Raw genomic sequence first — 13,622 nt, 5'->3', positions numbered from 1 at the left:
TTATTTCACAAAGCAATAATACAACAACCAACCTCACAAAGAGGTTACAAGGTCACTATATATAGTGACCGACTTAGGGCAACTACCCTTTATGCTAATTACATAAATGGCCGAAACGGGATGGTGTGAATACGTCCATTATACACATGTATTCGACACTCCCCCGTAATGGGCGTATACATGGGTTATCTAAGATTACAGGTATAGACTTAGGTTCTCGGACATATCAGCTTTGTTCGAGTCGGCAGGATCCGAAGACAGAAGACCGAACTGGTCGGGTCGGGACAGTTGAAGCCGATCATTAAGGAGCTGATGTCGGTTGTCGGGAACCATCCTGCTCTGTGTCCGGCTCTAACCGGACTGGTTTGTCGTTACGCCCATCTGATGCCGAAGAGACCGAAAACGGTCTGCCGAGAGACATTTGGTCATTCCATCTGCGACATTATCGGTTGTGGATATTTTCTCTAGACCGATTTTCCCTGAAATGACGCAGTCCCGAACGAAGTGATATCGAACGTCGATATGTTTGGAGGCGTTGTGGTGAACCGGATTTTTCGACAAGGCAACAGCACCTTGACTGTCGCTGTAGACAACTGGAGCCGAGTCATGTTCGACTTGTCGAAACGTGTGCGCCAGCCGACCGAGCCACAAAGCTTCTTTTGCTGCGTCGGACGCAGCTACATATTCTGCTTCGGTCGTTGAGGTCGCTGTGCACTCCTGAAGTTTCGACTTCCACGAGATTGCTCCATTGCCGAATTTGAAGCAGTATCCGGTTGTTGATTTCCGACTGTCTATACAGCCGGCGAAGTCCGAGTCGGTATAACCGACTACGCCTGAGGTTCGGTTCGGTCCGAAAAGAATGCCATGGTCTTTTGTGCCAGCCAGATATCTGAACACATGCTTGACTGCGTTCCAATGCGATCGGCCAGGATTGTGCATAAATCTGCTAACGACTCCTACGGCATGAGAGATGTCAGGCCGTGTCGCGACCATCAGGTACATAAGGGAGCCGACTGCCGGTGCATACGGTACCGACTTCATATCTTCCCCCTCCGAACCGGATGTCGGGCAGTCTCGCTGAGAGAGCCGAAGATTCATAGGGAGTGGGGTTGAAGCAGATTTGGCTGATTGCATGTTGAAGCGTTCCAAGACACGTCCGATATAGTCGGTCTGAGACAAAAAAAGATGTCGTTTATTGCGATGCCGACTAATCTTCATGCCAAGGATGTGTCGTGCCGGACCGAGGTCCTTCATGGCAAACTTCAACCGCAGTTGCCGAACGAGATCGGCAAGTTCGCCCGCGTGGCGTCCAGAAATTAGCATGTCGTCCACGTAAATGATGAGGAAGATGGGTGATCCATCTCGAGCTGTGTTGGTGAAGAGACAATGGTCCTCATCGCTTTTGGAGAAGCCGATTGATTGGATGAAGTCGTCGAACTTCTTGTACCATTGTCGCGGTGCCTGTTTGAGGCCGTATAGACTCTTCCTGAGTCGGCAGACTAGATGTTCTTGGCCAGTTGCCACGAAGCCTTTTGGCTGCTCCATATAAATTTCCTCCTCGAGATCACCATGGAGGAAGGCTGTTTTGACATCTAACTGAATCAGCTCCAAGTTGTCGGCTGCCACGACGCCGAGCAGAAGACGAAGGGTTGTCATTTTCACCACTGGTGAAAAAATCTCGTCGAAGTCGACGCCATATTCTTGTCGGAAGCCCTTCGCAACTAATCTGGCCTTGTACTTTGGGGTGGTCGAATCAGACGTCTCTTTTAGTCGATAAACCCACTTGCAAGGAAGAGCACGTCGGTTCCTAGGTAATTCGACCAGATCCCAAGTCTTGTTTGCCCGGATGGAGTGCATTTCCGACTCCATCGCCAGATGCCAGGTGGCCGAATCGACAGATGTCGATGCTTCTTCGTAAGACGTCGGTTCGCCGGCGTCGGTGAAGAAAATTCCAGGAGAATACCTCTCCGGAGGTTGCGACAGTCTCCCGGATCGTTGAGGTATGATTGGACTGGTCGCATCGGGTATCGAGGTCGGATGGTCCGAAACCGAATCATTCGGCTGTGCCGAGTCAGAGTTGTCCGAGTCGGTAGTATAAGGTTCAGCTACCCGTGAAGCTGACCGTGTGTTGAGAGCGGGGCCTTCTTGAAGGGTCGGCACATCGGAGAATGTTACCCTTCGGACTTCGATCGGTTTTTCGACTGATGGATTCATAGCCGACTCGTTGAACACAACGTCCGAACTTCGAACGATTTGTCTGCGTTCGGGGTCCCAGAGTCGGTATCCCATTTCGCCGTCTGATCCATATCCAAGGAAAATGCATTTCCTGGACCGAGGTGCAAGTTTTCGGCGATCATCTTTCGGAATGAGGGCGTACGCCTCGCATCCGAAGATCCTCAGCTTGTCGTAATTCGGCTTACTGCCGATCCATAGTTCCTGAGGAATTTGAAGTCCTAGAGGTCTACTTGGCGACATATTGATTATGTGTACTGCCGTGAGTAGAGCCTCTGCCCAGAAGCCATCCGATAGTCCGGAGTGTTGGAGCATGGAAACTATCCTTTCTTGGATTGTCCGATTCATTCGTTCGGCAATCCCGTTTTGCTCCGGACTGTGTGGTGCCGTAAATTCACGTCGGATGCCGCGTTGTCGGCAGAATTTGACGAATTCATCGGATTTGAACTCTCCCCCATTGTCTGTCCGAAGGCATTTCAGCTTTCGGTCGGTTTGATTTTCTACCATAGCGAGCCAATCGGTGAAGATCGAGAAGACACGATCTTTGGTGCGAATTGGATAAGCCCACACCTTTCGAGTCGAATCGTCAATAAAACTGACGAAGTAAGAGGCACCGCCTAGAGACTGATGCGGCATTGGGCCACAGACGTCCGAATGGACTAAATCGAGAGGTCTCGTTTCTCTTGGTGCTGATGTCGGGTGTGATGCGGCTACTTGTTTGCCATACTGGCAATGCTCGCAGAATTGATGGTCCGAGAAGGAGAGTTTGGGGATGTATCCGGCGCTAGATAGGTGCGTGATGCCGGCCTTGCTGAGGTGTCCTAATCTTCGGTGCCATAATGATGACACAGGAATATCCACCAAAAACAGGTTACCCTCTCTGAGCGTAACATGTAACGGATACAGTGAGTGTATCTTGGGTCCTCTAGCAAGCAGGAGGTTCCCCCTGTGGAGTGTCCACCCTCCCGAAGAAAAACCGGCACGAATGCCGTCTTCATCTAGTTGTCCGACTGAGATCAATGGCCTTGTGAGCTCGGGTACATGTCGGACATTGTGGAGTACAAGTGTAGAGCCCCCTGCAAGGTTGAGCTCTACTGTGCCGATTCCGACGATGTCACAGTGTTGTGAGTTGCCGACTCGAACTGAGTCGGAGTGACGGATCGTATATTGCCGAAATTGGGATCGATGAGGAGTCACGTGAAATGACGCGCCCGAATCCAAGAGCCATGTGCTCGATTCTTCAGTCGTGAGTAGAACTTCTGATCCGACTGGATTTTCTATTGATAGTATATTCGGGTCGTCCGGTAGTACATCAGCTGAGAAGCTGACGTAATTGATCTCCTCATGCCAGCCACTCTTCTTGTTGTTCTTGTTCTTGAGTGCGCGGCAGTCGGCTTTGATGTGTCCGGGTTTCTTGCAATAGTTGCAGATTCGGTTATCCCGTGACTGGCTCCGTCTTCGCTGATTGTTCGGCGGCCGTGAGGAATCTCGTCCTCGTATGTTCGATCGGTCTGTCGAACCTTGTACTACGTAGGCGTCGTCTGTTGAGTCTTTGGCGAAAGACTTTCTCCGAGCTGCTTCGGTCAGGATTGCGCTCGTGACTTCGGAGTATTTAACAGCCGTGGTTGACGCGTTGCACACGGTTGTGACGAAAGTTTCCCATGATGGGGGAAGGCTGCTCATGAGTATCATTGCTCTGAGTTCATCCTCGATTGCCGTCCCCTGTGACGAGATTTGGGAGCTTATGCTTTCGTACTCATTGAGGTGTGCTTGGACCGAGTCGGATTCTTTCATCCGCAAGTTGTAGAGGCGCCGGATCAGAAACATCTTCGTTGCGGCGACCTTCTTTTCGTAAGTGTCCGACAGTGTTTTCCACAGTTCGAATGCTGTCGTACACGATTGCACCGTGAAGTATACCGATTCCGATAGGTGCATCCGAATCGTGGCGCGGACGATTCTGTCCAGCTTCTGCCACTCAATTGGTTTGTATCCTTCTGGAGGTTCTTCATTTTCGATGGGATCGATTTGCCCCTTGACTATGAGATAGTCCTGCATTTGCTCCTTCCAGAAGTTAAAGTTCGATCCATCGAACTTTCGTAGACTCATTTCTGACGAGCCGGATGTTGATGCCATCAAATTTGGTTTCGGTTGACGAAGCTCGGTTCGGAGTTGACTACGAATCTTGTTGGAGTGCAGCCTGTTGGCTCACCCGATATCGTTCTAGTCGGATTTGAACCCGAGTCGGTTCGGCTTCGGATATATGTATTGTTGAACTTGCTCGAATTGACTACGGTAACCTGAGGGACAGAACCGACTGGTCTTCCCGAATGTCGCCGAGTCGGAGTGAGCCCGGTTCGCTTCGGATATATATGCCGAATACCGATTATTGAAACCGATTATCTGGACCGATTCGGCTTTGGGTGACTGCAGCGACGAGAGAGACGGATCCGACTGATCCTCCCGAATGTCGATCAGCCAGATGAAGCACGAATTTGGGTTGTTGTCAAAGTTGCACAAGGGGATTTCACCTCGAGCGGTTACGATCACAAGGGACAGAGTACAACCTGCTGGCTTACTCCAAGCAAGGGGATCTAACGCGATGAGGTGCAAACCTCGTTTTTGTTCTTCTTCTCTCTTTCTTCGAATGACGCAGGAAACCGAATGCAGAGACGACGGCCGACAGCGGATTGAAGGACCGACTACTGTGCAGGCTCTGATACCAGATGTTGGAAGCAATGTCGTCAGTGCGGAAGATCTTGAAGCACTCGATTCCTGTTTATTCCCTGTGTATGACAGAATGTAGGTCGTTGCACAGAGAGAGAGAGAGAGAGACACAAAAGACTCTTTATTTCACAAAGCAATAATACAACAACCAACCTCACAAAGAGGTTACAAGGTCACTATATATAGTGACCGACTTAGGGCAACTACCCTTTATGCTAATTACATAAATGGCCGAAACGGGATGGTGTGAATACGTCCATTATACACATGTATTCGACACGTCGGCCAGCTCGTCCCGTATGGCGGTGAAGTCCTCGAAAGTCAACGTATAACAATCATCTCCTTCCTTTCGCCGGTTTGCCACATCTGCCCGTAACAACTGGAGTTCCGTCGCGTTTTGTGCCCACTTTGTCCACCATTTTACGGAGCTTTCATCAATCAAGTGTTTTGTCTAATTCAGCCATGCCCGGAGGATGGACTGAATCCGGCCCGTTCCCAATTGCGATTTTGTTTCCGCCGCTTGTCGTTCCTCCTTTAGTTGCTTGATGATTTTGACGTTGTCGTAGTGTATTCCTCACACTACGTGAAAACCATAAAATAATATATCCGATTTTAGATACATATAAATAAATAAATAATATATCAAAATATTTATCACGTGCATAGGGCAGGATTCAAACCCTGCACCTCCGCGTAGATAAACCTCAACTTTACCATTGTAATAACTTATCTTTAGTGTTATACATATAGATTTAATACGTATAAGACCTTTATTTACACATACCTTTATTAAAAGGTAAAAATCATGTATTCTTTAGGGTGTGAATATTTTATTTGCACGTGACATTAAAAGTGACTCATGCACATCTAGCGTGCATGAGCCCTATACTTGGGAAATGACAATGCATCACATGCACATTTAGTGTGCATGGACACTTTTGGTGAAAAAGCATGAAGCCATGCTTAGCCTCTTCCATCTTTATATAAGGAGGAGAGAAATATGTATAAGGGTGTTGATTAATATACAGGGATTGATCAATCTAATATATTCGTGGGATTCACGAATTTTGCCATCTAAATTACTCTTATAATCTAAATATTGTTTTAAATACACTAAACTCGTGGGATTCACGAGATTGCTATCTTACTTCTCTTTCCACTATTCATAACTAGCCTTAAGTTGTATTCCTCTTCCTCCTAGTCAAAAACCTCGGCGGTTCCCACCCGACTCACGCAACAATCCGGAGCCGAAAGGCACGACAACGTTGTCTTCCGCCTGCGCCTTGTAATGCGTCAATTGCCTTTGATATGTGCTTTGTAATTTTTGCAATACTGTTGACGCTCTCTCTTTTTCTTCCTGATGCTGCCTCTGGAGCTCCATCCGGACCTTCTCCGCCTCATCCAAGCGTCTTGTATTTTCCGCACGTTCGTCGGCGATGGCCGTCGCGGCCCGATCAACTTCCTGCTGGAGCTCGGCCATCCGTTCTTTATGCTCTGTTTCCAGCCGTTTGTAGTCCCGGTGCAGGTGCTCAAAATCATCTGTCTTTTGATTGATCCGTGCGTTGATCTGTCGACGGGCCCGGTCCTCGCGGTCCTTCTGCTGGCGGAGCTCTTCCTTTAGCCGTTCAATCTCCGTTTCCGCCGTTTTCCGCTGCTTGTCCTTTTCCTGCAGCACTTTGTCTTTCTCCTCCTTTAGCCGGTCATACGCTTGATGGCCTTTCCGGAGGCTCTCCTCTACCCGGCGGAGGTTCTCAGCAGTCTTCTTTAATTCGGCTTCGGCCGCTGTCTTCAATTCCCGTTCACGGCTCCTTAGCGCTTCTTGTGCGGCAAGTTCGTCTCTCAATTCCGCAAGCTCCTGGGCTTGCGCCGCATCTCTCGCCGGAACGGTTTCCGTTGCCGGGGTCTTATTGCTATGTACAGGTCGATCCATTTCTTTATTCTATACACTTACCGGAGTCACCGGTGATTGGATTTGTGTTGCCGTTAAGGCCATTTTGGCCATCTCTGTCGTGACCTGATCCAAGTCTTTTTCAAGGCACCGGATTCTGGACCGGGCCGTCTCTAGTTGTTCGGTTGTGACGAGCAACCGTTCGCTTTGCGCTCTTTCTTCTGCCTCAATATACCCCACTGCTTCGGCTATCTGTTCGCCTATCCACCGGAGCCACAAGCTACTGGTGCCTTCTTGTGCTTGCACGGAGGTTTGACAGATGGGCTCACTTGTAGAGGGGTGGTCCCGCCTGGTTGCGCCGAGTTGCAGTTTCGTTTCTGCTCGTGGACCACCCTGCTGTCCTGGTTCCCCTTGCGCTTCTTCTTGGCTGGCCGAGGGAGGCTGCATTGACCTTTCCGGCTCTGGCGGGATGGGACTTGCCGGTGTTGCCGGTGGTGCCGGGGCTTCTGATTCCGGTGCCATGCGTACCGGTTCCGGTTCCTTCCTTGGCGTGGGAGTCTCAGTATGGGGAGCCGGTGTTCCCTCCGTTTGAGGGTCCGAACGTTTCCCGACTGCCTCAACGATCCTTGCCGACGACCGTCGCTGGAGGTGCTCCGTAGGCTCCTCCTCTATTTCCTCTTCCTGAGCCCCGGCATTGAGTTTTGCCGCCAAGGGGTTCGCTTCTCTATTCACCAGTCGGCGGAGTGTAACCTTTACGGGTTGTGCCGGTGGTTCATCCTACGCCTCCGTTGGGCGCTTCCGGCTGCCGCCTATTCTGCATCCGCCGCCTTTCCCTTACTGGCCTTAGAGGCCAACAGCTGTTGTCGTTTGGAAGCCGTCTTTGGGGTGCCGTCCGCCACTCTTCCTCGCTTCTTGGGCTGGACGGGCTGGACGGGTGGCACAAGCAAGGTGAGCCACTGCGTTACAGCGTGCCATATCCTTTGTCCGTCTCGGCCTTCCTTGCCGTCTTTGCCTCTGACGATCTCGATCGCCGCACACAACCCGTCTACGATCAATACCGACCAATCCACCTTGACCCCTTCATAGGTGGCGATGATCATCCATGCCCGGTTCTGCAGCATGACAGGGGGTCTAGGGTACACGTGGCCGTATTCGTGGAGCACACGAGCAATCTCGCGGAACAGCATATCTCCGCCGCCCTGTGTCCGGTAGCCCTTGCTGGCTAGAGAGTACTCACCAAAATACCTGATGAGTTGCTCTGGGATTGGATTGTCGATCGTGAGTATGCCTCCCTCCGGAAGGCCTGTTAACGCTCGAATCGCCTCTGCCGTTATGACCTCTGTGTCGATTTCTTTGATCACTTTGTCGGCTTCTTTGTGTGGCGGTACTTCCATCATCATCAAGAAGCCCTCGAGCCCGTGTTTCTTTAGCCATGTCTTGGCGGCTTCCGACAGCGTTTGTGGGTCCATTTCTGTGTCGAGGTCGGATTGCGGTGGCAAGGTTGGATGGTGATGAGAGTGAGGTTGAGAGAGAGAGAGTTCAAAAGGCGGGGGTTCTCTGTGCGCAGGTTCTCGTCTGATGATCTTGCAGCGTCTTGGTGCTTCTGTGCTCCTGGGTTCGCGAAAGTAAAGGGTCTCTACGCGCAGTGGTTTTTGTCTGTGCATTCTGGCGCCTTTTTCGAGTGTGTGCATGTCGTGTACTAAAATAGCATTATGTCCTGTGGTGGCGCTTTAAATGCCCACTCCGTACCTTTTCGCTCCTCGCTCTTTCATCCATTCATTCCTCTCTTTTGCATGATTGTATTTTTTTATTTTTTTTTTATTAATAATAATTTAATTTAGTGTGACGTTACTTGTCTGTTGGTCCTCCCGGACCCTTACCGGCCTCATTTTCCCCAATTACCGGCTCGCCTTCTCTGCCGTCTTGGTGGTTGCCGTTTCCCTCACTAGTGTCGGTCCTTTGCTCAAATGGGTTCTTAGGCATCGGTCCTCTATATGGCTTCAACCGGAATCCGTTGACCCATTTGCCTAGCACTTCGCCGGCAAGTGTCCCTAACTGGTAGGACCCATTATACTCCCGTGTTAGCCAATACGGTCCGGTCCATCTAAACCGTAGTTTACTCGGCATCTTGCCCATCCGGGTCTGAAATACTAACACCGGTTTGCCGATTGCGAACATTTTTTCATTTCCTTTCTTGTGTCGGTCGACAAATGCTTTCCGTCGCCGTTGCTCCAATTCTAAATGCAGGATGTTGGCCAGTCGTTGTTCCTCGAGTTCACACAGCGCTGTCAACCGTATTGCCTCCGACTCCTTCTCGTTCAGTCGTTCCCGTAGCTGGATCCGTAAGCTGGGTACTTGGAATTCCACCGACATTACCGCCTCTAGTCCGAATGCTAACCGGAACGGTGTTGTTCGGATGCTCGTCTTGTATGCCGTCCGGTATGCCCAAAGCGCGCTATGTAGCTTTGTATCCCAATCCGTTCGGTTTTCGTTTACGATCTTCCAGAGGATATTCTGGAGCGTCTTGTTTGTTGATTCCGCTAAACCGTTTGCTTGTGGATAGTAAGGTGTGCTCCGTTTGTGGACCACGACATAGAATGTCGTCAGGCTTTCCACTACTTGGCCGAGAAAGTGCCCCCCTTGGTCACTTATTAATTCAATTGGGCATCCGTAACGGCACCAGATGTACTCATATAGAAACTTCGCCGTTGACGCAGCGGTGTTGTCCCTTAATGCTTTGGCCGCCACCCATTTCGTGCAGTAATCCGTCGCGACGATGACGTATCGATTACCCGTTCTCATTGCCGGTGGCTTGAACGGTCCCACAAAGTCTAGCCCCCACTTCTGGAATGGCTCGAGTGGTAGTACGGCTGGTGTGGCATACGAGCCTGCTCCGTTGGTTGGCCCATTCTCGGGCATAGGTCACATTCTTTTGCGTATCGTACCGCATCTCTTAATGCCGTTGGCCACCATAGGCCACTTTGCCATATTTTCTTGGCCGTCGCATCTCCGGCATAGTGACCTCCGGCAACTCCGCAGTGGGCTTCCCTCAGTATCAGTTCCTTTTCATCGTTGCGCACCGCCCGTCTCCATATGCCGTCCGCGCCCTTGTGGTACAGTGTGTCTTGCAGTAAGCAGAAATGTCGGCTTTGCACCGCCAGGCATTTCCGTTCGTCCCGGTTCATCTCTTCCGGAGGCAGTCCTGTGCTCAGAAACTGGTGCATATTTGTGAGCCATTTGTCTTCCTGTGCCACCGTCTCATCTGCTGCCGTCTCCGTAGTGACTCGAAACAGCTCCGCTACTCCGTCACCCGTCTCTCCGGACTCTAATCGGCTTAAGTAATCTGCCATGGCATGCTGTATACCGGGTCGGCGGAATATTTCAAACTCGAACTCCTGTAACAGTAAGGTCCACCGGGCCAATTTGCCGGTGAGTGACGCTTTGGACACCAGGTAAAGGAGTGCCGAATGATCTACATGGAAGGAAAACTTCCTTCACAATAAATAATGCCGAAACTTTGTCACACTGTAGATCATCCCTAGAGCTTCCCGTTCCATGGTAGAGTAGTTCCGTTCTGCTTGGGATAGCTTTCGGCTGGCATAGTACACTGGCCGGTACCACTTTGGTTCCGTAAGCTGCATCAGTACGCTTCCGATTGCGATGTCGGAAGCGTCCACGAAAACGTGAAATTCTTTACTCCAATCCGGAGGTTGCACTACCGGTGCTTGCGACAATAGTACCTTGAGGGCCCTATACGCCCTATCCTCGGTGTCGGTCCACTGGAATGGTTGTGGTCGTCCTTGGCTGTGTTGGTACCCGTACCTTGGCTTTTCCTTGTCGGAAGGTAATTATATTTTTCCGCCAATTCTGTTTGATATCTGCTGTTTTCAACCATGGCCGCCCCAGCAATAGCAGGTATGCGCCTTGTGCCTGTAATTGTAGCACTACGGCCGAGATGTGAAATGTATGACCGCCGACGGTGACTTCTAATTTCCGTATTAATCATGTCGGCCGCACTGAGCTTGTATCGGCCATCCGCAACCAGAACGGACACGGCTCCCACTCATGGATTCCTAGGGCATCACACGTCCGGAGGCTTATTACATTCACCCCAGAGCCTCCGTCTATAACTGTGTCGGGGAGTTCTTTCCCTTTTACAATGGCAGTGATTACCGGACTGATGGTTTCCACCACCGTTGGTCCCTCCTCCGGGTTCGAGAAGAGTACCGGTGCCGGTGATGGTTCTCCTGCCGTCATGGCCGTCTTCAGTCCTTCCGTGAATCTAGGCACGAGTTGTAGGAGTCTTCCTAGTGGCAACGTAATCTGGCATTCTTGCAACGCCTGCCATGTCTCGTTCTCAGAGTTACTACCGCCGGCAAGCCCTACGATGTTCTCCTTTTGCCGTTGTAAGTCTGTGACATTCTGCTCATTTGCTTTCTTTACCCATTCCGTTGCTTGTTTCCAGATAGTCTCCTGCGTCTCCCATTCCTTGGCCATGCCCTTCGACCTTGTGGTCACCTGCTGCAGATCTGCCACCTTAGGGACTACCATATTTATCGTCGGTCGTTTTTCATAGCTCTTCACCGGACATTGGTTACTATAATGGCCTTCCTGTCGGCAGTAGTAGCAGTAGGCTTTCCGGGTATTGCTAGATTCGGCATTGTCTGTTGTACCCGGGGCAGGTCCTGCGGTACGCGCGGGGTTTTGGACCGGTTGGCTGCTTGGAGCTCCTTGTTCTGGATCCCGGGGGTAGCCGCCTTTTTTAAAATGTCGTTTTTTGTTATAGCTCTTCTTATTGCGGTACTCTTGACGGGGTTGCCCGTTATATCTGTCGTATTCCTCCCGTTGTTGACGATACCCGGGGGAGTGCTCCTGATCGTAATGTTCGTATCGTCCATTGTAATCCCGGTACCGATCATGCCGGTCATAGTTATCCCGTTGATCACCATACCGGACATCATTCTCCCGTCGATCGCCATACCAGACATCCTGTGTCGGTCGGTCGCGGTCCATTCGCCGCCAGCGTTCGTCTTCTTCATCCCGGCTGCTACGTGGCTCAATTTGTCGGACGGGCAGTGCTTGCCGATTCAACAGATTATACTCGCACCTATCCGTTGTATGGCTCTTGGATTGACAGATTACACATTGCGTCCTCATAGTGCATTCTAGAGCCGAGTGTCCGGAATTCAAGCAGGTTGTGCACTGTATTGCTTGCCGAAACCGGAGGTCTTCATCGGACGGTAACGCCCGTTGGAGTGCTCCCAATGTGAGCCAGGAGCTTGTCTTTTCCATCTCTCTCACCCGGTCAATGACCTGGTCGATGGTACTTGTGCGGAAGTCAATTACCGTGCAAACCGTGCGTAGGGGTTCCCGGAGCGCGTTTAGGAATATAGTCCGTAATTCCTCCTCCGAGGGTGCGTGGGCAAGCTGACTATGCATCCGTTGAAACCGGATGACAAATTGGGGAATGCTCTCCCCTGCCTCCTGTTGGATGGTATAAAATAAGCCTACCATTATGGTCTGGTCCACCTCCTTTTGAAAAAAATGCAAGAATTTAGCTTTTAAATCTGCAAAGGTGTTGATGGTAGACGGGTCCTGCGTCCGGCGCCATCTTGTTGTCGGTCCCTCCAATGTGACGCCAAATTCCGCTATCTTAGAGCGTTCTTCTTCCTCCGGGGTCAATCGCTGGGACACATGGTTGGCTTCCCATGTCTGTTCAAAGGCGTGCACATGAGCTTCCGCATCCGGATCATCTCTATACTTGGAGTACTGGAACGGCATGTCGTCGTCCGGTATCGGTGTGCGGGCTGGCAGTGTTGGTGCTCGTTCCGGAATTTTCTCCGGCGTCGGTGGCCTTTCCCGATTTGTTTTCGGCGTCGGTGGCTTTTCCTCTTCTTTTGGTGACGGAGGCCTCTCCTCTTCGACTTCCGGTGTCGGAGGTCGCTCTTCCTCTGCTGGTTCCGGGGGTTCCAGCGTTAGCACTTCCGGTTCCGGTGTCGGTAAGGTATCCGATCCTTCGTCCTCCGGTCCGCCCGGGGTTTCGTTGCTGCTACGGTAGTTCATGTGCACGTTGTATTCCCCTTCGGAGTCCGATTCATATGCTGAAAAGGCTTCTGCTTCGCCTTCTCCGTTTGCCAACGCGTGGAGAATGTCGAATACAAGTGTATAATGGACGTATTCACACTATCCCTTTGGGCCATTTGTGTAATTAGCATAAAGGGTAGTTGCCCTAAGTCGGTCACTATATATAGTGACCTTGTAACCTTTTTGTAAGGTTGGGTGTTGTATTATTGCTTTGTGGAATAAGAAGTCTTTTGTGTCTCTCTCTCTCTCTCTCTCTCTCTGTGCAACGACTAGAAACTGTCATACGCAGGTATTCAACAGCAATCGAATGCTTCTTGATCTTCCGCATAGACGACCTCGTCTGCAACATCTGGTATCAGAGCCTGCACAGTAGTCGGTCCTTCAATCTGCTGTCGGCCGTCGTCTCAGCCTGCACAGTATTCGGTTTCCTGCGTCATTCGAAGAAGAGAGAAGAAGAAGAAAAACGAGGCTTGCATCTCATCGCGTTAGATCATCTTCGCTTGGAGTAAGCCAGCAGGTTGTACTCTGTCCCTTGTGATCGTAACCGCTCGACGTGAAATCCCCTTGTGCAACATTGACACGATCGTGCTCCATTCGGTTAAACGGCATCCGAAGAGGTAATCAAACGCCGCTCATTGTAACCACTCGGTGTAGATCGGTCTGAAGACAACAACCCCAAATTCGTGCTTCATCT

The sequence above is a fragment of the Azolla caroliniana genome, unplaced genomic scaffold, assembly GCF_043228905.1.
Source record: "Azolla caroliniana isolate FFs.n. ecotype wild unplaced genomic scaffold, voAzoCaro1.0.p SCAF_10, whole genome shotgun sequence".
In the NCBI taxonomy this organism is placed as follows: Eukaryota; Viridiplantae; Streptophyta; class Polypodiopsida; order Salviniales; family Salviniaceae; genus Azolla; species Azolla caroliniana.
This window is presented reverse-complemented; position numbering follows the sequence as displayed.